The following is a 26,621-nucleotide window of genomic DNA, read 5'->3' on the forward strand; positions in this document are numbered from 1 at the left end:
CAGATATGAATTAGGATGACTGGAGATGGTTCTGGATGTGAGGCAGTCAGAATTAATGTCACATAGCTAGTAAGAACCAAGTGTCTGAGGCCAAATTTGAACTCAGCTCTTTCTGACTCCAAGGTCAGTGTTCTATCTACTGCACCACCAACTTCTTACACTTAGTAGTTTAGAAAGCATTTTCTTACTTAACTGGTCATTTTAGCTTCACGATAATTCTTTGAATTAGGCAGTGCATTCTACCTTAAAGGTGAAGAAACTGAGGAGTGGTTGTGATTTGCTCAAAGAAACAAGGCTAGTTTAACAGCGCCTCTTGACACACTCTTTCAACCCTCATTCCAACTAGAAGATTAGGTACCCAGAAGGCAGTTGCCTATTGATCCCTCAATATCATTCAAGTTATCAATTTTCTTTTATAAAGGATACTTACTAAGAATGAATGACACTAGGGGTGGCTAGGTGGCATAGTGGATAAAGCACCAGCCCTGGAGTCAGGAGTACCTGTGTTCAAATCCGGTCTCAGACACTTAATAATTACCTAGCTGTGTGGCCTTGGGCAAGCCACTTAACCCCATTTGCCTTGCAAAACCCTAAAAAAAAAAAAAAAGAATGAACGACAGTGATAGAAATTATAATTATAAAAATATCTTTCCAACCATACTCAATCCCTCAGCAGAGATCAAGTTTATGGTACAAACTAGATTGATGTTTCCTCTGTCCCTTCAATCCCCCACATATAAGTCCTTAATTACAGGGCCTTCAAGTTTAAATTACAGCTACACATATCAGACTAGGCATTTATATGTACCAGATATTAGGCTACATACTTTTTACAGATATCTCGATCCTCACAACAACATGACAAGGGAGATGCTCTTATTGTTCTATTTTTACATTTGGGGAAATCAAGGCAAACAGAGGTTAAGTCATTCATCCAGATTCACACGAGTATCTGAAGCTGGATTTGAACTCAGTTCTTCCTGACTCCACATCCTGCCCTCTATCCACTGTACCAGTTGCCTTCTGAGGCTAAGGTAGAACCTCTCAACTCCTGGTTCTGTTAGTCTTTTTGTCCTTTCCAGGGGCACTGAGTTCATTTTGGGGTATGACATCAAGTGACAGAATTTGGTATCATGACCGGTGGGTCAGTCCACTGCTAGGCTGGTTCAAGCAAATCACCCCGGTTGCTGCATTGGCTTTGGTTGCTGAAGGGACCTCCAATGGCTCTTCCTGAAAAGCTCACAAGATCATAACCTGGTCAGTTCTGTCTCCAAATATTTATTCACCTAAGATCAGAAAGAATAAATGGAAAAGAAACTGACATCCTCTAGTTAGGGAAACATGGCAGCTGGGTGGAAAGGGAGCAGGAGGGGAAGAATGGAATGCAACTACCCGCTACACACTCTCAGTCCTAGCTCTGACTTCTCAGAGTTTGAGTCATCATGGCTGAAATCAGCTTCTACAGCTGCATGGACTGAACAGGAAACAATGCCTGCTTGGTATAACCTATCAAGGAAGCACAAATCTGAACACAATTCAAGCACTGGCCTTTCACTGACCAGTTTAACTTCTTATACTAATAATTGGTATAACCCAGACTAGAACCCAGGTCTTCTTACTTCTCTAAACTTACATGCAGCTAGTTGGTACAGTAGATAAGAGTACTAGGAATCAGGAAGACTCATCTTTGTGAGTTCAGTTCTGGCCTAAGACACTAGCTGTGTGACCCTGGGAGAGTCACTTCACCCTGTTTGCCTCAGTTTCCTCCTCTGCAAAATGAGCTGGAGAAGGAAATGGCAAAGCACTCCAGTATCTTTGCCAAGAAAACGCGAAAATGGGATCATAGAGAATCAGATATGATTGAAACTGATTATAAAACTTCTGACTTCTAATATGGTATACTTTCTACCATATTGTACTAATTCTCTGCAGAATAAGATATGTATTTAGTGCCTTGAACTCATTTCAGTCCACAGCAAACCTGTGAAACAAATTTTACTAATTTTTTTTTTTTTACAAATGAAGAAATTTTTTATGAATGAAGAAACCTAATCAAAAAGATTAGGCTCACACTGTTCTTACACTCTTTGATGCATGAAGACTCCAAATCCACTGTCCTAGAGACAAGTTTCCTTATGGCTCATATCTTAGGTTTCCTCAAAGGTATGAATCAGTATAAGTCAGGATGGACAAATCATTTAGGCCAAGCCACAGAAGAAATGCTAAACATAGAACAGCAAACATCAACAAGTATTTTTAACACCAAATTCAGAAACAAATCATAATGATTGCTCCAACCTGTTAAGAAGCTGATATTTAACTTCATCAAACATAAGGTAGTTTATTGGACTGCTAATTAGATCTATGCTGCATTTCACCAAGACTCTATTGACAAGTTCTGAACATCTAGCAAATTTTGCTAGTAAAAATTTCAGGCTAAGACCAATCCTCTTGTTAATGGTCATCCTCTCCCAGAATACTAGCTGTCTCCTGTGTCACCATTCATTTCCAAATCAATAAGACCCAGGACTTCCAAACTTGGCAGACTCCCAAGATTGCCTTCAAGTTTAGACAAATTTATCTCAAATAGGAACTCACTGACTTCAGATCAGGAAAGAACAAACATAAACAAAGCAGTCTAAACCCAAGTTCAGCCATGTCTAGGCAGGTCACATGTTTTAGATGTCATGGACTCATAGCTGCATGGAGGCCAGGCTGGATGATGAGGTGAGCCATCTCTTTCTCTACTGTCAAAGAATAATAATGTCCCAAAACTATAATCTTGGTTAAAAGATAGATTTCTTTAGAAAGTATTCAGGTTTAATATCAGTCATCTTGCTATAACTAGTAAGAAAGTAAGACTCTTTCCCTATGTTAATTACAAACTCAGGAGGACAATGATCAGGATGCTGCCAGATGTGCCCTGCCAAGAAGATAGTATTGTTACAAGGATGATAGTCTTCGAATAGCGGTTTTGACTTTTATGGTTAGATCACAAAGGAGGTTAATAATTTCCCCTATGCTCTGTTCTGTAAAAGACTCAATTCTTTTTCCAGTCTTAGGGGGTTCATTTTCTGAAATGGTCTCCCCCCTTAAGGTTTAGAGGTAAGATCTTAGAGAATAAAACTTAAAAATGTCTAACCTAGATTTAATGTCATTTTATTTTAACCCTATATTTTTAAGGCTTTCAGTTTTAGAGATGACACTACCCACCCTCTTGAGAAGCAATTTGAGACAGTTGTAACCCCTTTCATAGGTGGAAAAGGGAAAGAACACTGAGGGTTGGCATTATGCCTTTTTGAACATCCACTGGATTACTAGGTCTTCTGGCCAACAAGCCAACAAGGGAATGCTTTCATAATCTCAGGCTCTTTTAGCCCTGATAGATGTATGCCCTAGAGTTCCTATGTCCTCAACAAGAACCAGGAAGGGCAACTCTGAGCATGATCCTCTGTCCCTATAAGCCAATTCAACAAGTCTATATTGGGAAAGTGTTTTGGAAGCTAAATGCTAAATACTACTATTCATGGCTTTCATTATTCATTCACTTTGTTTTTTGCTTTTGTTTTTTGTTTGGTTTTTTTTTTTTAGGTTTTTGCAAGGCAAATGGGGTTAAGTGGTTTGCCTAAGGCCACACAGCTAGGTAATTATTAAGTGTCTGAGGTCGGATTTGAACCCAGGTACTCCTGACTCCAGGCCCAGTGCTTTATCCACTAAGACACCTAGCTGCCCCTATTCATTCACTTTGAAAGTCCAGATATGGAAAAAAGAGCTATAGAGCATAGAATACTTTTAATATCTTGAGCAGTGGTTGTCTTTGGCTATTTCTCCTTACCTCTTTGATGAAAAGTCACGTACATTTTGTTTTTTAACTTTAAAACTGGAACTTTGGAAATAGTATAAGGAAATGTTCAATTCCTAGCAAATTTAAAGTGTCAGTGCACGTAATTCTAACAAATATTTTACTCATCTATTATCTAAATCACTGAATTCCATGAAAAATATATTATAATATAATCCAGATCTTTTATATATCTAACTTTGTTGTTAGCAATTTTGAATAAAATTCCATGAAAAATATATTATAATATAATCCAGATCTTTTATATATCTGACTTTGTTGTTAGCAATTTTGAGTAATCTCATTGAAAAAAAATAAATATATAGATACAATTTGTCAGTTGCATTAAGCATTTGGGGTGCCACTATTCAACATATATTTCTTTACTTCTCACCACAGTAAATATTCTAAATGAAAGTAAGAACATTTGTAGGAAATCCACATTGGCAAAAGCAAAGGTGTCCCTTTTACAAAGCATAGAATCATTCATTATTCCAAAAATAGTATCAGATGCGAGTTTATAATTTCATAGAAGACAATACCAATTTCACATACATTGAATTACATTTTTGTGACTTCCCTCCTTCTAGGAAGACAAATAGGAAATAGGTCTTTAGTTTCAGATGGATCATATAGTTGACAAGTTGTATAGAAAAGGACAAGGAAAAGAATGAAAAGGAGAAAACACCTTAAGTGGAACCCATGGCTCATTTCACTTGATTTAAGAAGATCAAAACGAGAGGTATAGAAATGCCAATAAAATGATCATTGCCTAGGCCTCTCGCTGAAGGAAACAGAAGTTTTATCTTTGGATATTATCTGAGAAAATATGAAACAAACATAAAAGAAACTGAGGATTGTGGGAGGAGAAGTCTGAATTAGATTTTCATTTATGACCTAAGGCTAGCACAGGAATGATCATTCGACAAATCTCTAACTATATTCATAAGTCTGCTTGTTTTTTAACATGCAAAATTGAACATTTCTATTTGAAGTGAATAAGTGAAGGCAGTATTACAGAGCAAGAAAGCATGAACAAATGGAGTGATTTCCACATTTTTTCATTTGTGCACTCATCAGTAAAAATGCTTTTTAATAATCTCATAAACACTTAAAAAATCAATTGGATACTGAACTGATGTACTAATAATTGTGAACATCATAAAACTTCCATAAAATGAAAATTAAAGAGCAGGATGGTGGCAGTATGAGTCAGAATACTCACTTCTGATCCTGGCTTTGTCACTGTCATCTGTGTGTACTTAGTCAAGTCATTTAACTTCTCTTAGTCTTACTTTCCTTATCTGTAAAATGATAAGGTTGGACTAGAGTATCTCAAAAGCAGAATTTCATAATTCTCTTAATCCTTGGAACCCAGTGGATTTTTCAACTTTTAAAAAAAAAGATATTTAAACAAATGTTCCTTAACCTCAGGTAGCAATTTCCACTACTCACAGGGACCGGAGCCCAAGTCAGAGCTGGGATTTTCATTGCTGCCTGTATTAAGTGATATAGCTTGATACTGTAGACTTCTTTCCAAGTTATCATGATATTAAGATGCAAAAGGTCAGGGCAGGAAAGAAGACTGCATTTCTGTGGTTTGGGATAAAACTCTACTCCCAACATTAGGGACAGTAAAATTGATTTAGGTTCGATTGGAATCAGAGGACATAGGTTCAAGCTCCCTTCTGTTGCTTACAAGTTGTGTGACCTTGGGCAAGGATCTCTCTGAGTCTCAATTCCATCATGTGTAAAGTGATGAGAGAGTTGTCCTATATGATCTCCTAGGTCCCTTCCAACACTAAACCAATAATTCTTTGATTCATGGGAACTTATCACCAAGGATCCGAGCCTTAACTGGCAGTCTGCATCTAGAGCAAGCAATACTTATGTCCTCAGTTCACTCAGTTAGGGATGGGGTGAAGAACCAGGACACCACTAGACTGATGGGGGATGGGGTAGGATCAAAGAAGGGTAGGGAGCAGAATGAAGCTGGGCTGGGCCAGGCCGTGCCAGGGAAGATCTCATCTGGAATATAGCCATTGAAATGGAGAAAGCAGTCATCTGGCATCTTCCTACTTAACTATTCTTGCCAACTAGGTGATGAACTCAGTTATCTTAATTTGGCAGGACTTAAAGTGTTGTCAGTGCCCCCCTCTAAATCTTAGCAACCTGAGACAAAGCCTTGGTTGACTCACTTTAGTCATGGCTCTTCCTGGGATTTGCACAACCCCTGCTTTGGGGTCCCTTTTAGGCCAAACTCATAATTTCCTTCCGAATACAAAATGATGAACACAAGGCCATTTCTTAGTGCTCTCCTTTTTGCAGATACAGAAATGAAATGTCACAGTTTTCCACTTCTAAAAATTATTCCTTTTTAAAAATAGAACAACAATGTTCTAAATATGACTGGACAAATTAGGGTTGATTCTATGACTGAGAAGTATATTCTTCCAGGAATTCTGTATGAGTAATTAGACATAGGAAATGGAAGAAAAAGCCCAATACAATAATATTCTAATCTTGAACTATTATAAAAACATTCTAATGAGACTATTTGCATGATTTATTTTTAAGGAATAACACTAATCATCCAGTGCCCTCCATATACAAAAAAAACCTTTTCGATTATATTCACTCCAAGGGAGAAGAACAACCCAAATTATTTCTCTTTAGTTTTGGAGCAAATTTAACTTTCCAGTTATAGTTACCTTAGGCTAATATTGAAACTAGTTTGTGCTAACTAAGCATACAACAAAAGATGAAAGGTGGCACAGAAGCATTCTGGGATGCTGGAGAAATAGCATGAGATTAAAAGTTTGTATTCCAATTCCTTTAGTACCTTTCCAGTCTCAGAAGTAATCAAACAATGCTTTGCTTATCATTACCAAATATAAGTTGTCCATCCGTATCTTCATTCAAGTGACCAATAAATAGGTTAAACTGCTCAGGGACAGGGACAAATCTCTGTATCACTCCACTATGGGGGCACAAGATAGTGAACAAAGACAAACATGGGGCTTTTTCTATGAATTGCCTTTGATCCTTCCTAATAGTAAGGTCCTTAGTCCTCAGTTCTTTATGGTTCTTATTCATAAAGCTTAGGGGCCAGTTTTTATGGCAAACTGCCCGTTTATCTCCCTGAATGCTTCTAAGAAAGCTGCACTTTACACCAACATTGATGCTGTACACTTCTTTCCAAGTTATCATGATAGTAAGATACAAAAGGCCCAGAGCAAGAAAGATTTCTGTGGTTTGGAATAAGATTCTGCTCCCATCAATTAGGGCCAAAAAACCCTATTTAAGCTTAATTGGAATCAGAGGACATAGGCTTTAATGCTCATTTACTCAAATATCTTTGACAATAAGCAATTTCCCACCAAAGCCTCCAAGCAACCAGAAGATATCAACCCAGTTGATATGCATAAAGGAATTTCTAGTCAAATCCATTCACCATTCTAAATGACATTTTGAGATTGTCGGAAAAGGATTCTACAAGATGGAGTTATTAATGTCATTTTTTGATAGAATCATATAGACATCAATGACATACATCAAGTGAGTGATTAATAGGATATTTTTGTTCTTCCTTTAATATGGAATCTATACTTAATTCTATTTAGGAGAGATAATAATAGCCCTAATACTACACAGCTTAAACTACATAGTTTAAAATATGCCTCTAAAATATCATTTTTATATAAATTTTTCTTGATGTTATTATTGTATTGGTAGAATGTTTTAAGTAGATCCTTTTGCATATATAGATCAAATATAGCATTTCCATTTGACTTGGGTATGTTTTATATATTTTTGGCACATGAAGAAGTCATGAGTATGGAACTGAGTCAAAGGTTTTGCTACAATCAATGAAGGTAGTATAAAAATAGCTATCATTTCTAAAATGCCTAGTATATGTCAGACACTATCATGTGTGCTTTACAGTTATCATATTTGATCCTCACAAAAACCCTGTGAGGTGGGTACTATTAAAATAGTCCTCTTTACAGATGAGGAAATTGAGGTAGATAGAAGTTATGTGATTTGCCTAGACTCAAACAGCTAATAAGTGTCTGGAGACTGTATTTGAGATTTTTCCTGATTCTAGGCTTAATACATTATCCCCTCTGCCACCTGGCTGCCCCAAATGGCATGACTTTTTCAGGTAGCTTGTTCTTCAACAGTTTATTGAATGGGTAGTAGGCTGCTATTTATTTCTCATTCAGTCTATTGGTTTCTTTTAGGTATTGACATGATTTGAATAATATTGACTCTGAATATTTTGTAGAAAGTACATGAAAAGATGGTTGACCTAGATTTAGAGGGGTTGTTGGTTTTCTTATCTTTAATGGACATAATAGATAATTAGATATCTACAGAAATAATTTGTAATAGATATAATAGATAGGTGATGCCTTCTTTTAAGAGTGTTGGGATTAGTCTTGTATCCGAAAGCAAACAGGTAAAATGCTTTGCCAGTCATTCATGCTACTGTATAAAAATGTCTGACCCGATGAGCATCTCTCTTTTATGGCCCTTCCAGAGACATCAGTTTCAATCAGCTCCCTTGAAAGAACATTGCTATACTGTTCATTATATGGAATATGTTTTCTTTTTTCATTTTATTCAACCTATGATATTATCATGTCAGAATTCTTATAAGTATATAGATGACCAGAAATTTTCCACAACCTCTATCTTTTACCCATGATTCCTTTATTTAACCATTTCTCCAGCATTTTCGCAGTCATAGAATTTTTTTTTGCAAGGCAAACGGGGTTAAGTGGCTTGCCCAAGGCCACACAGCTAGGTAATTATTAAGTGTCTGAGACCCGATTTGAACCCAGGTACTCCTGACTCCAGGGCGGGTGCTCTATCCACCACGCCACCTAGCCGCCCCTCAGTCATAGAATTAACACTAGTTTGTTCAATCCCTACTTTTCATCCAAGTATTTGTTATATGTTTGATTTGTTAGATAGTTGATAAACATTGAATGTTTTGTTTTGTTCTTCACTTTACTTTGATTCTGTGTCAAATTTAATTGACTTTGCCATTCAATTTCTAGGGGAAAATCTAGAATTCCTGATAAGCTTTTTTGCTGGGTTACATTCCTCATGTTTCTTTGCCTAAGGGGGGGTCTTTGGATTCCACTCTTGGATCCGTGAAGTTTCATAGACTCCAACTAGGGATAAACAACTTTTATTTAACTTTTATTAGCCTAGATTGTTGTTTGATAGACTGTTTACTGTACACATACTAAGGAAGATAGAAATGGAAGAGCTTAAGATTGAATCCAAAGGGGCTGCTAGTGGAGTCTGAAGAAACTGAGTTCAAATTTGATATCAGATCCTTAATAAATACCTAGCTGTGTGACCTTGAGCAAGTCATTTAACCCCATAGCCTCGGGGTGGGGGCAGGGGATTGAATCCAGAGGTCACATTGAAGTACTGGCTGAAGAGAACATCTATGAATACTGTCATCTCCCTCCAGGCAAGATGCATGAAGCAAGAAGAAAATGCTTTGGTTGAATATAGTAGATTTACTGCTGTCCTGAAATGAAAGCTAAACAGAAAACTAACACCTGCATGATACCCATCATTCAGTTGTAAAAGTGTACTTTAACAGATTTGTAAAGTATCCTAATAAAATCCTGGGCATATTAGTAATAGGAAGTTAGCTAGTGGAACAAGACCCCAGACACACACCTTATTGACATCCTTGACTATTCATTCCCATTGCACAGAAGCAATCCATTGTCCAATCTTGTCATTTCCACCTTCACATCATCTTTTATAGATGTCCCTTTCTCATCTTCCTAGAGCCCATCATAGTATTTTCATTTGTCTTCTCACTGTCTCAAGTCTCTCCGTTTTCCACTTCATTTTTCACTTAGCTGCCAAGGGGAAATTTTCTAAAGCTTTAGTATGATCATGGCATATACATACTCATGCAATACATAGATACACATGTACACACCGCCCTGCTCAATGAGTTCAAATGAGTCCTCATTACCTCTTGGATCAAATATAAACTCCTCTGCTTGATGATGAAAGCTCTTCTTAATCTCACACTTTATTTACTTTCTAGACTCCTTAACCTTTATTCCTTTCCATATATTCTGGAAGAAACAATTGCTTTTAGTTCTTATAACTTCTTTTTTTATTTTTGCAAGACAATGAAGTTAAGTGACTTGCCCAAGGTCACAAGGCTAAGTAAGCATTAAGTGTCTGAGGTTGGATTTGAACTCAGGTCCTCCTGACTCCAGGGTTGGTGCTCTATCCACTGTGCCACCTAGCCACCCCTCTCCATACTTTCTGTAATCCAGTTCCACTGGCCTACTTAAGGTTCCTTGAACATGACATCATCTCCCATCTCCCTACTTTTGCACTAGCTCTATTCTAAGGGCCTGGAATGCTCTGCCCCCTCATGTCTCCTCAGGGTTCCTGCTTTCAAGGCTCAGAAAAAATCCTACCTTATCCTAGAGAGATTTTCCTGTTCCCCTCCACCCAGCCCCCAAGTATTAAAGCCTTTCTCTTTCTGATTAACGCCATCAACTTTGTATCTATCTTGTCAGTCAGTCAATAAACATTTATTTTTATTAAACACCCACTACATGTGACTCTGTATTAAGTACTAGCAAAGAAAGGCAAAAGACCATTGTTTCTGCCCTCAAAGAACTCACAGACAAGTGAAGGAAACAACATGCAAACAACTGCTTACAAACTATATTTGGGATCGAAGACCAAAATGACATCACTATGTTAGAGACAAGTTCCAGAGTATCTGACTGGTTGATCAGACCAGTTTGAACTTGGAATGCTCTAGCACAGGTTGGGAACAAATGGTCCATGTGAACACCTGGGGTGCATACTCTAAACATATATCTAATATTTCCTTTGCTTTGCTTCCATTCTATCCTGTTCACAAAGCACAGTGCCTTCTCTTCACAATCAATTCCAAAGTTCTTAAGGCTTCAGGGTGTCCCTCTGTTGCTTCTTCTGGTGCCTCTGTGAACACTTACCCCATGTGAGTTCCCATAACATAGCTTTTTTGGCATTTGGCATTTGGCATTTGAACAACATGTCCAACCCATCATAGTGGCACTCTCTGTAATAATGTTGGAAAGATTGGAAATTTAGCTTGAGAAAGGATCTTCAGTGTCAGGTGGTCTTCAGAGTCTTCCTAAGCAAATTTAAATGGAAGCTATTCAGTTTCCTGACATGGCGCTGGTAGACTGTCCAGGTTTCACAGGTAAACAGCAATGAGGTCAGCACCATGGCTCTGTAGACCTTCAGTTTGGTAGGCAGTTTAATGCTTCTTCTCTCCCACACTTTCTTTCAGAGTCTCCTAAATACTTAACTAGGTCTGGCAATGCCAGTTGTCAACCTCACTATTGATGTGAACCTCCCTGGAGAGCACACTGCCAAGGGAAGTGAACTTGTCCACACTATTCAAAACCCCTCCATTTACTGTAACTGATGGTTCCACCTATGGATGGTGTTGTGCTGGCTGATGGAACACCTGGGTTTTCTTGATGTTAATTATTAGGCTAAAATGAGCACAAGCTGCAGAGAATCAATCCATTCTTTGGTACTCTCGGCTTCAGAGGCTACATTGAAGGCACAACCATTCGCAAACAGAAGCTTTGCACCAACCCTCCCTCCACTTTGGTCTTGGCTTGTAGTCTTTTCAAGTTGAAGAATTTACTGCTGGCAGTGTTATAGTTGAACTTGAGGCCATGTTCATCCTCTGTGAATGCATTTGACAACATGGCTGAAAGCATGCTGAGAAGAATGCCAGTAAGGACATATCCTTGTTTCATTCCATTGGTACCTGAGAAATCTCGAGAGCATTGTCCACTATCCAGAACCAGGGCAAGCCTGCCATGATGAAATTTACAATACTGATGATCTTTTCTGAGCAGCCAAATGTTGACATGATTTTCCATAAGCCCTCACCACTGATGATATCTACAAACATTTTATACAGACCTATGTTCTTCTCCTGGCATTTTTTCTGGAGGTGTCAGGTAGCAAATATTGTATCAGCTGTTCCTCAATATTTTCTGAAGCCACACTGGTTCTCAGGGAGGTGACCATCTTCCAGGTGAAGAATCAGCCTATTAAGGAAGATTCTGGCAAGAATTGTAATAGCAATGCCTAGTGAGTGGTCAAAATGACAAGTATCTTGGTTTAATGGACCCTCAAACCAAAGACACTGGTGGGTAAGAATGAACAAAATCTTGACCATTTGAGCAGTCTTGGCCACATCTATCTAGAAGTAACTTCAGATAGGATTTCTGAGGGCCCCTTAGCACTGGCCCAAGAAGACAATCACATTTTATTCTAGTCTTAATGAGTTTACATTGTCAATGATTTGAGCACTGACTTGCCAGTGTCATCAAATCTGCTGACGGATGGCTTCCTTCTAGGGACAAGTCTCAAGAAACAAGTTATGGCCTGTTTGGCCATTATGTTATTTAAAAGGCCACCTTTACTCACCATATAGAGAAATTTGTAGACCCAAAAGCCATATATATTTGGGCCTGGGCCAAGAAGATATCCAGGACCAACAAAATCCTGTTAAATCTGTCCAGAAGGTTGACTGAACTTTTACTCAGTGCCAATAAAGGGAGAAAAAGTTACCATACCTGACAGGAAAAGCTAAAGATACTTGTGTAGGTTTTGAATAGGGCGGGGGAAGCTTTTTTGTGCCAATGTTCCATTCAGATATTCACTGGCCATACAAAATTATCAGCTTAAAAATTAACCTGCTATATTTGGTCAAATACTGAATTAATTCACCTCTCAAAAGCTCCTAAATTTATTGCATTTCAAGTCCCACCTATGGCTGCCAAGGTAGCACCAGATCAAATGATTTTCCAGTCCTATGCAGGTCCTATTTTCCTTGCTCCTAGTTTACAATCTTCTTAGCCTAGAATTCTCTCTGAGAACTTTCAGCATGAAACTGGTGTTCAGGACAGACCAGAAGGTATAACCCATCTAAATTCTGAGACTTCTTATCCCCATCCGACTCTCACAGATGTCTTAGTTCCTGGATCTGAGTTATATGTCCCCCTCAAAGTTATAGGTGTGCTTTTCAGGAGTCAGAGAATATTCTCTAATACTACCAGCTCAAGTCCCCATAAATGTGCTTCCCACGAAGCTTATCAATCAGGAATCAACTTAATCAATAAACACCTACTATGTGCTATCCCCTATACTAACACTCAGCCTTAGTCTGCTAGCCTTAAGTATGCCTTACTAGAATGGAACAAATAAGAAAGTTGGTACAGGATATCCCGGGAAAACCTCTCCCACAAAGACATGCAAAGTCTAAGGGGTAAGTAGGCTCAAGTTTAAAGAGAACATATATTGCAATGAGGTACTCCAATTCCCTAATTGCTTAAAGTCCTTTTCTTCCATTCATGAGATGCTCAAGAAGCTCCCCTTATACATGGGAGAATCTGCATCTGTCCTTGGCTCTGGCTGCAGACATTGCCGTCAGTTGATCCAGGGCTAGGACTAAGACACAGATGGGAAGGTAGGAAGTCCAAAATCCTCCACATCTTTCATAGCTCAGAGTCTTCCACTGGCCAAATAGGGGCTGGGGGAGATGTAGACCACACTCAGTGCCAAGTCCTCTCCTTCCCCTTCAAGAAGTTCCTCCTCAGGAGGATCAGTCAAACTCCAAACATGATCCAACCTTTCCAAAGAATCTGGTTTTAATTAACTTGGTAACTTATAGGTGACTGAGTTTCCTTGGCCTATCTAAATTTCTGTATAACATCATTCCAGTTTGAAGGACTTTCTTTACTTACTCTAAAGCCTATGAGTGAGTGAGGCCTAGTTAAGGAATCAAAACTAAAATAGCTTAAGGGTGGTTTTAACCCCACCCTTACAAAGGGATTGCACTGTAGGATTTCTATGTCATACTGAGAGAAATGTTTTATAGATAATGGCAAGGAAAAGTACATCTGAACTCTCAGATGTGCTCTTAGGGTCATGGCGTAGAACCATAGAAGAAACCCCATATTAGAGATACATTTCAGCCTGTTACTGAAACTATTCTCCCCAGAGACTCAACCTTACCTGAAAAATGGCACCAAGACAATGGTTATGGTACTAAACACTGTCAATAGACATGTGATGACCGTGGAAGGGAAATGTTGACACGTGAGGTTCCCCTACCCAACAACCCCAAACTGTCTTCTTTCTGGTCAGCAGATACAGAGACAAGTTCACTCAGCAAAACCATTCAGTGAAGGGCAGCTAGGTTGCTTAGTGGCTAGAGCACTGGCCCTAGAGTCAGGAAGACCCAAGTTCAAATCCTGCCTCAGATGCTTAATAATCACCTAGCTGTGTGCCCTTGGGCAAGTTACTTAACGCCATTGCCTTGCAAAACACAAAGCCAAAAAAAAAAAAAAGCCTCTCAGTAAGAAACCTAGCAATCCCTTTTTACATCCCAGAGGATTGATTCCCTAGGTCTCAAACAATCCAAGCCATACAAGCAAGGCACTTAGTCAGTCTTTCTGATTACTATGCTAGCCATCAGTAGCAGCTTTTGTTCTGAAATATCCTGATGTTTGTGCAGTTAGATGATACAGTGGGTCAAGTCAGGAGGGCAGGAAGATCTCATTTCCAATGTGATCTCAGACATACTAGCTGTAGGAACTTGAGAAAGTCAATTTCTGCCTACTCAATTTCCTCAGTTGTAAAATGTGTTTACGCCTAGGAAAGACCAATTGAGATAATGTTTGTAAAGCCCTTAGGAGAGTGTTTAACGTATAATAGACAATTAATTCTTGCTTTCTTCTTGGAATGTTGCCACAGTGATACAATTTGCACAAATCCTTTTCTGAACTTCCCCCTCATCCAGGTCAATCAATCTACAATTAAGTGCCTGCTAGATGCTAGGCACACAAAATTACTCTATAAGTACCCTCTATTTAGGCAAATACAAAAGAGTCAACGAAGGCAAAGAAAAAGCTTGGCTGGGTATCAAGAAAGACCAGGGTTCAAATTTCACCTCTTAATAAATACCATCTATATGTGTGATCCTGGACAAGTCATTGAAACCCTCAGTGATCCAGGCAATTCTCCAGGAATATAATTGCAGAATATTTGCTTCCCTGCACAGTTAGAGGGAGTTTCCTCACCTCAAGTTCCCCACACAGGTCTGGACAAAGCAAAAATTATATTGATTTATCAGTGTACATTGTTATTTGCCCTGGCTCATAAACATTCCTCGAGGAGGTCTTTGTATCTTCGGTGCCTGACATGCGATTGGTGTTTAATAAATGTTTATTGAATCAAAGACCTGCTCTTTCAGTCCCCAGGGGTTTTCATGAGGTCTCCCATTCTACATCAGTACATTAGAATGAGCTGCTATGACCAATGCCATTTTCCTTCACAACCTCTTGGACAATGGTAACCTCACTGTCCACATTGGAAACCATGAACTGGAAGAACTTCCATCTCCCTGAATGGCAATTACCTCTCCTGTAATGTTATTTCAGAAAAGACAGATCCTTGTGTCATCTCCCTCCATTGTCTCTAGATGCCTCCTCCACAGCCTCCTCACCAAGCTGCAGCTGGAGGACCTTTATCTTTGCCCTCTTCCTCTCCAATTCCAGAGGTGTAGCAGGATCAAACCCATTCTAGCCCTCTTACATGATGAGATCTGGATCTGTGCTGATTTCTCATATCACCTCCCCAGTAACCTCTGCACCCTATACTACTTACTCCCTTATATCTTTGTTCTCCATTAGAATGTAAGCTCCTTGACAGCTGGATCAATTATTGCTTTTGTATTTGAATCCTCAATGCTAGACACATATTAAATACTTCATTCATTCTTTCAATCAATATTTATAAGGCCAGGGCAGCTAGATGACACAGAGGGTAAAGTATTAGCCCTGAAAACAGGAGGATCTGAGTTCAAATCTAGCCTCAGACACTAACTAGCTGTGTGACCTTGGGCAAATCACTTCACCCTGATTGCCTCTCATCCAGGGCCATCTCCAGTTGTCCTGATCCATATCTGGCCATTGGGCCCAGATAGTTCCAGAGGAGAAAGTGAGGCTGGTGACTTAGCACAGCCCCGCCTCACTCAAATCCAATTCACATGCTTGTCATGGCATTACCTCCCTGATGTCATGGTCTTTTTCTAGAATGAAGGACATTTATAAGTCAGGCACTGTACTAAGTACTGAGGGATGCAAAAAGAGACAAAAGAAGTCCCTACCCTCAAGGCGCTTGCAATCTAATTTATTCATTCTTTCGTTCATTAAAAAAATAGCCATAAATAAACCTAGCTTTAGTGAACAGAAAAGAAAGCTTAGGAAAGAGAATGTAAGAGAGAAAAAGGGAAAAGGGGGAGAAAGCAGAAAATAAAGAAGTATCAGATGAGATTAGATAACTTCTTGACTCTCATAACCTATATGACTTTTACTTGCATTATAAGATGTTAGAATATGAGATACTTAGAAATGTCTATCATATTCTATAATCATTGCTCATACTAAGTATTCAGAAAATATGCAGAAATTCCCACTCAAGATTCTTAAGGGCCTTAGGAACCAGTTGAAAGATATTAATCAACAGCATTATCATGGAAGACTGTAATTTGCATTCTTAACCATGGTAGTACTATGGGGAAAAGACTAGAGAAATTACGATGTGTGTGTGGACTATCAAAAAAGGGAATAAGGGGAGTAAGGTGAATGCAGTTCAACCAATCCTGCATTGTCTGTTCAGCAGCCAGAGATTCTCATTACTGGACATAGATGGTGAGAATTAACAGTTCTCCACGGCAGAGAAAGATAAGGAAGATAAGGCTATCATCTGTCCAGTAGGATTGGAACAACCTGAATTCATTTCTAAAGAGATTTTTAGTAGCTCTTGGAAAAGATGATGAGTAGTCTTAATGATTTAGGGATATTTGTTAGTCTGGATGGATCTTGCTATACTTGAAAATAATAGGACAAGAGCCTACAAATGGTAGATCTGCTGGAGGCTACTGGTCTAAAGCAGTCTGTTGACCAATGATGCTATTGGGCCTTGGTCAGATAAGTAAGCCATATAGTGTTTCAGCAAGGTCTACTGATCCTGCAAAGATGGATGTATTTGTCACCTGGTCATGTCCGGAAAATTATTAGAAACTAAAGACATTGTTGGGGGTAGGAGATTGTTTTAAGATTTTTTTTTAAGAATAATGCCAGCATTTAGAAAGACAGAATGGAATACTACTGACCTTACAGTCAGAATGACCAGAGTTCAAGTTCCATCTCTGATATATACTGTTGTTTGTTGAGTCAATTTTCAGTCATTTTCAGTCATGTCCAACTCTTTGTGACCCCATTTGTTGGGAGTTTTTTGGTTGATGTTGTTGTGGTTCTGCAAATATACTAAGTGATTTGCCATTTCCTCCTCCAGCTCATTTAAAAGATGAGGAAACTGAGGCAAACAGGTAGGCCCAGGGTTCCACAGCTAGTATGTGTCTGAGGCCACATTAAAATTCAGGGCTTCTTGAATCTAAACCCAGTGTTCTATGCCCTGAGCTACCTTAATTTCTGAATCTTTCCCAGGCAATTCTCTAAGAAATTGCAGAACCAATCTGTATATTGATAAAGGCAACATATCCTCACTGTGTTTCCTCACTCTACTCATAGTATGATAAGTTTGGAACCCAAATGGAATAATGCAAAGTTTCTAAATTTTTCCTATGGACATATGTCTAGAAGAAAGCACAAACAAAAAGAAAGATGGAGATAATTGGGATGAATTCTTCAGGACCTTTTAAAGGTCACTGGCATGAGAAACATAAAAGAATCTGAAGGATTTGTTAAGGGATCTCATATATAATTTTGGCTTTTGATCCAAACAAATCCTTTGTTACACACTGACTCCAAACTCAATGGTCTGGAAGGGACATTTTGTACAAGGACTACCATGGTTACCAGAATTCATTTCTGATAATAATGATGACATAAATAATAGTGATAATAACTTTTCCAGGGCATTTTAAGGTTTTCAGTGCTTTATATGCATTATTGCATTTGAACTTCACTACTCTGTGAGATAGATGCTTTTATAATCCCAAATTGACAAATAGGTCTAGTCTAGACATATAATTTCTGGTCTCAGACACATAATATCTGTTCCCAGACACATAATAATTACCTAGCTGTATGACCTTGGGCAACTCACTTAACCCTACTACCTTACCAAAAAAAAAAAAAGAATCAAATTGACAAATAAGGAAACTGAGCCTGAGAGAGATTGTTACTTAGATGTGTAGTCATCCACCTAAGGAAGTATCTAAGGCAAATTTGAATTTAGATCTTCCTGACTCCAGGCCCAGTACTCCTATCTACTGCCCACCTAGATGTATCATTCATTAATTAGGTTCTCACTAACAAAGGCACTTTTTACACTCTCCACAAATTGGAGTTTCTAACCTGAAAACTAAGTATGGAGCTTGACTTCAAGTACAGATAGATTACAATCCACTGACCCACATCCTGACAAATGGAATAGATAGCACCTCTGAGCAATATTGATTTCTTGAGCATCCATCCCCAGTCTAGGAAGATCCAATGTGGACCCAGATGTCCAATCCCATAAGCCTCCTACATCAGAAACCATGGAGTCAATGAAGTTTATTGACAGCATCAAATTATTTTGTATTTGCTTTTGGATATAGTTCGTATCTACTCAACTGTGAACATGTTCTTTTCCTCTCAAAAGATTGAAGCTCCTTAAGGGCAGGGACTATTATACTTATCTTTGGATCCTCCCATGGTCTAACACATTACCTGTCACACCTTAGGCACTCAGTAAAAACTTCTTGAATAAAGGGGAACAGGAAGCAGGGTCCCTTAACTTGGAAAATATCAGACAGGACATGACACACTCTCTAGGGGAAGCCTCATTGGTGGAAGTGAATTTTGTAGTTTTCTTGAACATGGACAGTTAGCAGAATACCCAACTAGAGGTTGAAGGGCTTCAAGGGTTGACACCGGGCTCTAGGCTCAGGAATGTGATCCCCAGGGAGCCAAACCTAGTTCCCCTAATGCACCCTTGAGCATTATGTACCTAATGCACCCACCTAATGCACAATAACCATTGCAGTAGTGACAGAAATCGAAACTTGGGCATGTAGTACTGGTTCAGGCCAAGGCAAATGAGGCATGAAAAAACAATTTGCTCTTCCTAATACCTACTGACCCATGGCTATGAAATCCCTACATAGTGATTTAGGACACTCAGACCAAGAGAACATTCTAGAACCAGTGTGAAATAAGTTCTATTGGCCTTGAATGACAAATGATGCATACAAGAAAAACAAGACCTATGCCAAATGTATTCAAAGGAAAGTGCTATCAACCTCAGTAAATGAGAACATCAAGTCCAAGGGTTCTTTACTTTTTCTGTGTTGTGGGCCACAAAATAGATCTTGTCCTTCCCTCTCCCCCCAAGCATACATACATATACATATCTATGCATGATACATGTTTTTATTTGTACATACATGTCTGTTTATATGATATGCTAGATCCACATGGAGATGCACATGATTAAATGCATTTAACATGTATTTATATATTTATAGCATGACTCATCAAGAACTAGAAGTGACCTCAAAGACCATCTAGTATAATCCCCTCCTTTTATAGGGGAAGATGACTTGTCCAAAGTAAGCAGGTAGCAAGCATCAAATATCCCCCAGTAGACTGGCAGTTCTGTGAAAGTAGGAATAGCTCTTAAACTTCACATCTCCAGGATGGGATATATATTCCTGGCACATAGTAGGTCTAAATAAATACTTGTGGAAATTGGAACTAGGAGGAATGGGGAACAGTGACAGAAAGGCAGACTTGTAAAACTATCAGGACAAACTAATAACATGAGTCAAGTGAAAACTAAGTTATCTTGGGAAACTTGGGCCTTTGGATCACTGGAAGAGTTTAAGTAGAGACTAGGGAGGCATCTGTCAATGCTGATTGTCCCACATCTGATTTTACAATTTTGTATCCATGAAAGGAAAGAATAGAAGCAATAGCCTTCCTGATATACTCTAGTTAACAGGAATATCAGGTCATACTACATTTGGGTTGTATGACAACCCAGTGTAGTTTTTGTTAGAATTTTAGAATGCCTTATTGTTGCATTTTTTTTAACATCTTCATTTCCAAATAGATCCTCCCTCTCCAGAAGATCATCTCTTATAACAAAGAATAAAAGAGAAAGAAAAGGAAGCAATTCAGCAAAACTAACCAATATGTTGACCAAATCTGAAAGGCTATGTAATATTCTATACCCACAGCCTACCCTCCTATCCCAGAATTCTTCAGTATTGGACCATACTTCAGGGCCACCTCTTTGGTAGAAAAATCCCAGCTAGTGAAGGAAGAAATGAAAGTCCTGAGGCAAATAATAAGTTTGGTAGAGAGCCCAGTGGGAAGCAGGGCTTTAGTAGAGGGTTCTTACTTCACACAAAAACTTAAAAGTATTTTAAAAACTTTTAGTATTCTCTGACATTCCCTATCTCTACTCCCTTTCTCAGTTACCTTAAAAAAGCTGTTTGTACTCATTACTGTAATTTATTCTTCTCTCATTCATTCTTTAATCCTCCACAATCTTATCATTCAATTGAAATGGCACACTACAAAATTAGTAATGATCACTTAATGGTCAAATCAGATAGTCTTTTTTTAGAACCCAACCTTCTTGACCTCAGTAGCCTTTGGCACAACCTCTCCTCCTGAATATACTCATTGCTATTTGTTATCTGACTTCTCAGTTTGTTTGATCTTCATCCATATATGCCCCCAACTGCAAATTAGGTTCAAAGGTCAGTTCTCCTGGGCTTAACTGTGTCTTTATATAGATATCTCTCAAATCTTTATATCCAGGATGATCTCTCCTCAGTGCTTCATTTCCATAACTCTAATGGCTTATTGGCATTTCAAACTAGACGTTCCAAGAACCTCTCCAACTCAACATGTCCAAAATTGAAATTTTGACCCTCTAGACCAAAGATGTCAAACTCACAGGGCCTCCTGAATCTGGCATGAATCAGATTAAAATGTAATTGGGAAATGTTTAAAAAAGCAATAAGAATATAAAATAACAAAAGATAATGTTAATTTGTGGTTTTTGAAGTTGATATGCTGCTGTCAGGAATTCCTTCTATTTGAGTTGGACACCACTGCTCTAAATCTAAGCTTACCCTTCTCTCTAAAAGGTCTTTTTTTTGCTATTAACAAGAGTAAGGCTAGGCGAGGTAATGGTAGAGCTAGGGTACATTTGTTCAATAAATGGGCTTCTTCTTCTTTGCCTAGGTCAATGAATCCCAAAAGCAATTTGAGGGTAATCAGAGATGGCAGATGCCAAAAGTAGTGTCAGATTTTATACGTTCTCACATTTTTGTACTGGAGAAGACTTTTAAGAGTCCCTTGGACAGCAAGGAGATCAAGTCAATCAATAACTAAAGAAATAAAAGATGACTCTTCACTGAAAGATCTGTTACTGAATCTGAAGCTTAAATGCTTTGACCACATAATGAGAAGATGGGACTCACTGGAAAAGACCCTAATTTGGGGAAAGATTGATATAAAAAGAGAAGGGGGTGGCAGAGGATGGGATGGATAGATAGTGTCATGGAAACAATGAACATGGACTTAGACAGACTTTGAGAAACAATGGAAAATAGAAGGGTCTCATGAGATAATGAAGATGAACATGACTGAACAATACAACAGCAACAACAACATAGTAAAGTGGGAAGAGTGTTGGGATTTGAAATCAAAAGATCTGGGCTCAAATCCCAGACCTGCCTACTGCTAGCTACGATTTATTTATATTGCGTTTTAAAGTTTGTAAAACATTTTACACAGGGTCAAAGAGAGCTGGAAGGAACCTTGGAGATCTTCTAAGTCCAACTCCATCAGTGTCCTAGGCAACTGAACTATACGTTGCCAAGGTGTTGACTTGCATTGATAGAAAGTATTCTTCTCCCCTGAGAACCACTTCCTTTTCTTTATGCCAGTGAAATACTATATCTGGTCCTTATGCCCAATTCAGTCTTCACACCAACTCAGTGAGGAAGGTGCTATTTTGTAGACAAGGAAATTAAGACTGCTTAAGTGACCTGGAAACCCAGTATCATTCAGCTAGTGGAGGTGGGAGAGGGAGAATGTGATTTCAAATCAGTTCTTCCTGATTCCAGATCTCCAGTGTAACCACTATGCCAAAGCTGTAAATAAACTTGGGTTAATTATCTCAATCTCTGGGCCTCAGCATCTTTCTCTAGAAAATGAGGGGAGGCAAATAAGAGGACTTCAAAGGTTGCTTCTAGTTTTAGAAGCTATCATCCTTTGAATCTGTTATCTATGAGCTCAAATGGGGCTAGATGATCTGGTCTGAAGGGCATTAGGTTGGCAGAAACCAAACTGCAAGAACTCTGGAAGAGCCACCAGTGAATTCAATCTATGGCCAGGTTAGAGTTCTTTTATAATCACTTCTACTTACCTTCCTCTGATGTTTTCTTTCTTGATTTGTCTCTTTTTTCTTGTGAATAAACACTTAAAAGTACACTCATACACACATATGACAAGATTAGTTGAACAAAGATGACTGAAGTCATCTTTGCTAGGAAAGCCCTCCCCCCATCATTTCCCCCCTCCCATCATTTTTTCTAATGAGATGGATCTAATTTAAAATTCTTTGCTTGTCCTAGGATTATTTATCTGATTCTCTTTCAGCTGCAGGAAGGGTCTATCTTGGGAAAGTCAGGTAGTTATGACTGAGGTCTTTGTGGCAGGAGAGAAGGGAAAACAACATTCATTCTTTGATGGTTCCATTTCACTGCCCTCAAACAACTACCACCCTAGTGTTACCTGGACTGATGCAACAGTATCCTTCATGATCTTGTTCCATTATCACCTCACTTCTCCAATTCAACCTCCCCATAGTTGCCCAATTGATATCCCTAAAGCCTAAGCTGACCATGTTATTCCTCTGCTCCAGAAGCATTGATTTCTTTCTGTTGCCTGTAAAAGAATTACCTCTAACATCCTCTGGCATTTGAAATGCCTCCTAGTCAGACTTCAGGTTATTTTTTCTGATGAACTTCTTTCTTTTTTTTTTTTTTAGGATTTTGCAAGGCAGATGGGGTTAAGTGGCTTGCCCAAGGCCACACAGCTAGGTAATTATTAAGTGTCTGAGACCAGATTTGAACTCAGGTACTCCTGACTCCAGGGCTGGTGCTTTATCCACTGTGCCACCAAGCGGCGCCCCCAGATGAACTTCTTAATACAACCTTTCCCCAAACTCTGTTCCAGTCAAACTGACCTCATGCTCTTTCCCCTATGTACCATCCCTATCTGCCATTCTATTTCCCACTTCTGGGACACTCCATAGCTCCTTCCCCCATGCCTGGCAGGCTTTCTGCCCTCATGTTTGCCTCTTGCTATCTCTGGATTCTTTCAAGGCCTAGTTCAGGGGCCACCTCTTCCTACAAGAGGCCTTTCCTGAAGGTCCCAGGTGTTAGTTCTCCACCCACTCCCATTACATTGTATTTATTTGCTTAAGTTCAAGAATTTCAAAATTCCTATTTCCCAATGTTCTCCTAGTCCTCTACCCTTTGGGTGCCTCCTCTCCATTCTCACAGTAACCATCCATCAGTCTACTCTTTTCACTTTATCTCATTAAGGGGGAAGGTTAAAACTACCCATACATATCATTGAGAGTGCTGACAAAAGAATAGTAGTGAAGATGCCCAGAAGTCTACAGAAAAGAGCTAGCAGTAAAACCCATGACCCCCAGGTTTCCACACAAATATGCAAAGCATGGGCAACAAGCAAGGGAAACAAGAAATTCCAGTACAGGGAGGGAAATAGGACTATTATTGTGAATTGATGGAATGAAATCCACGATTAGAATATGAAAATTGCAAAGATGCCAATTTAGGCTTGCTAGCAGAAAAAAACATTTAATAGTCAGAGCCATAAGTACAACTAGCTGCTTTGAAAGATGGTGGGTCCCTTTCCCTCCCTCTCGCTAGAGGTAACCCTGTGGGCATGTTATGTTTTAGAATGGATGTACCAGTGGCCTCTGGGGTCCCTTGCAATCTTGAGATTCTATGCCTCTCCCAGGTTTTCCAGAGCATAGAAAGGCACATGGAGTCACTTTTCTCTCTTGCTCTTCCTTCTTACTTGACTGCCCTGTTCACTTTTTAAATTTGTCTCTCCAAAGACTTGGCCTTTGATGGGTAGCACTGGTTTAAGGATCACCTGTGCCCCCCAGTAAACTCATTTTTCTTTCCCAGGTCCTTATATCCTTAGCAAAGTTTTCTAGATTCCCATCAGGCACCATCTTTTGTCTTCACATGAACCAACAGAAGAGATAAATAGTCATCCACTATGACAAGTCTTGGGAGAGTCTCTTGCCTGCCCTGGATGCATGTCCAAGCTAGAGATAGATCTCTCTCTTTAGTTAATGGCTCAGAACTCCTGAAGAGGGAGTTACCAGTCACCACTGGTATAAACTCTTACCCTAGAAAAGGTCTCATAGCTATTATTTAGCTGCAGGTATTCCTTGGTCTTTCTCCTTCCTTTTCTTATTCCCATCACATTCATTCTTTTACCCTCCATCTTCCTAATACAATTCAGAATCCTCCCTTTCCTCTTCAGATCCCTTTTTTTACCCACTGTTATAACTTTGATGTCCTTTTTCCATTTATTTCCAGGAACCTAAAGAGAGGAAAGACATCTTGAAGGCCTAGTACCTTTTCCCATAAGTGAGAGAACAACCTGAAATTTTAGTATAAAAGGAAGTTAGCAATGCTGTCTTTGTTCATTGGACTCCATTGATAGAGACCCCCAGGGATTTAATCCTGACCATCAGTGGTCCGAGGTGGGGGTAGAGAGTACCCAAGCTCTTTGTAATGTAATATTGTCTCCATTATTTCCTATGGTACTAGGGACCTAGGAGTTGCTCCGATACAACTTAACCATCAGCGCTCTCTGTCAGCTGGAGGAGTATACAGCATTTCTAGAATGTGTGTGGGATCCCATCCCTACCTACCCGTTATCATCCTGTTGACTTCAGAATCCATCTGGTACTGAGTAACCTAATTCAATTTCACAAGCAATTATTAAATGTCTACCATATGCCAGGCACTCTGCTAGGCTCTGAGTATCCAAAGACAATATTGAAACAGTTTTTGCCCTAAAAGTATTTATTTTCTATCAAGCAAAGTCAATTTGTACCAAGATAAATAAATATAAAATAAATACAAGAGAACTGGGGGATGGGGAGAATGCCAAGAAAGACTTTATGTGGGAGGTGACATGATTGCAAAAAGAGTTGGGGATTGCAAGAGGCTAAAAGTGAAAAGAGAAAGCATTCTAAGCATGTGAGTCAGCTCGTGCCAAGGCACTCAGGTGAGAGACCCAATGTCATGGGTGTAAGTAGGCCAGTGTGACTGGATTACAAAGGGTATGAGGGGGAGTGCTATGAAAACCGGCTAGAAAGACAGGTTGGAACCAGACCATGAGGGGATTGAAATACCAAAGAGAAGAGGTAGTAGTTTATCCTAGAGGCAACAGGAAGCTACTGAAGCTTTTTGAGTAGGGACCAAGTGAATATTGTCTAAGTAGGGCCTCTGGCCTACTCCTCCTAACTTGCAGTAGAACTGACCATGATGGGTGGCTACTACTTGGAGTTTTAAGGGTAACCTTGTGGGTAGTTTCACCCACTGTGTAACTAAAGCACAAGCCTCCACGGGTGTATTTCCCATTAACAATCAACTAGGAGACTTAATTAGCACTTAGCAAAGGTATTTACTAAGGTGGCATAATAAGCTCATTTAGTAGCAAACATTTTCCCTGTAAACGGGTTCATTGTCTTACAAATAGACACCACATCCGTGGGAAGAATGGACCCAAACTGAGAGTGCAATGCTCATGAGTCATACATGTTGGATATACTTGAGGCAAAGGGTAACTCACAACTCCTGACCCTGCACGGTCTGAAAGTCCTTTCTCTGTAGACTCTTCCCAAAGCTCTCCTTAAGGGGAGCATCTCTGCTGGGAGGGTTTCTCCACTGAGCTTTCAGACTCTATTCTTTTTCTTGAGGTCAATACTAGCCCCCTTCTCTGCTTCCTCCCTTAGGTGACTGTCTTTCTGTAGTTGTGGTTGTCTTAAGATATAACTTTCTGCTCATTGTCTTCTTTTTTTTTAAGATTTTATTTATTTTGAGTTTTACAATTTTCCCCCTAAACTTACTTCTCTCCCCCACCCCCCACAGAAGGCAATTTGCCAGTCTTTACATTGTTTCCATGGTACACATTGATCCAAATTGAATGTGATTCGAGAGAAATCATATCCCTAAAGGAAGAAACAAAGTATAAGAGATAGCAAGATCAGACAATAAGATATCAGGCTTTTCCCCCCTAAATTAAAAGTAATAGTCCTTGGTCTTTGTTCAAACTCCACAGTTCTCTCTCTGGATACAGATGCTATTCTCCATCGGAGACAGCCCGAAATTGTTCCTGATTGCTGCACTGATGAATGAGTGAGTCCATCAAGGTTGATTATGTTGCTCTTAGTATGTAAAATGTTTTTCTGGTTCTGCTCATCTCACTCAGCATCACTTCATGCAAATCACTCCAGGCTTCCCTGAATTCCCATCCCTCCTGGTTTCTAATAGAACAATAGTGTTCCATGACATACATAGGCCACAGTTTGCTAAGCCTTTCCCCAATTGAAG

Source organism: Macrotis lagotis, chromosome X (assembly GCF_037893015.1).
Source record: "Macrotis lagotis isolate mMagLag1 chromosome X, bilby.v1.9.chrom.fasta, whole genome shotgun sequence".
Lineage (NCBI taxonomy): Eukaryota > Metazoa > Chordata > Mammalia > Peramelemorphia > Peramelidae > Macrotis > Macrotis lagotis.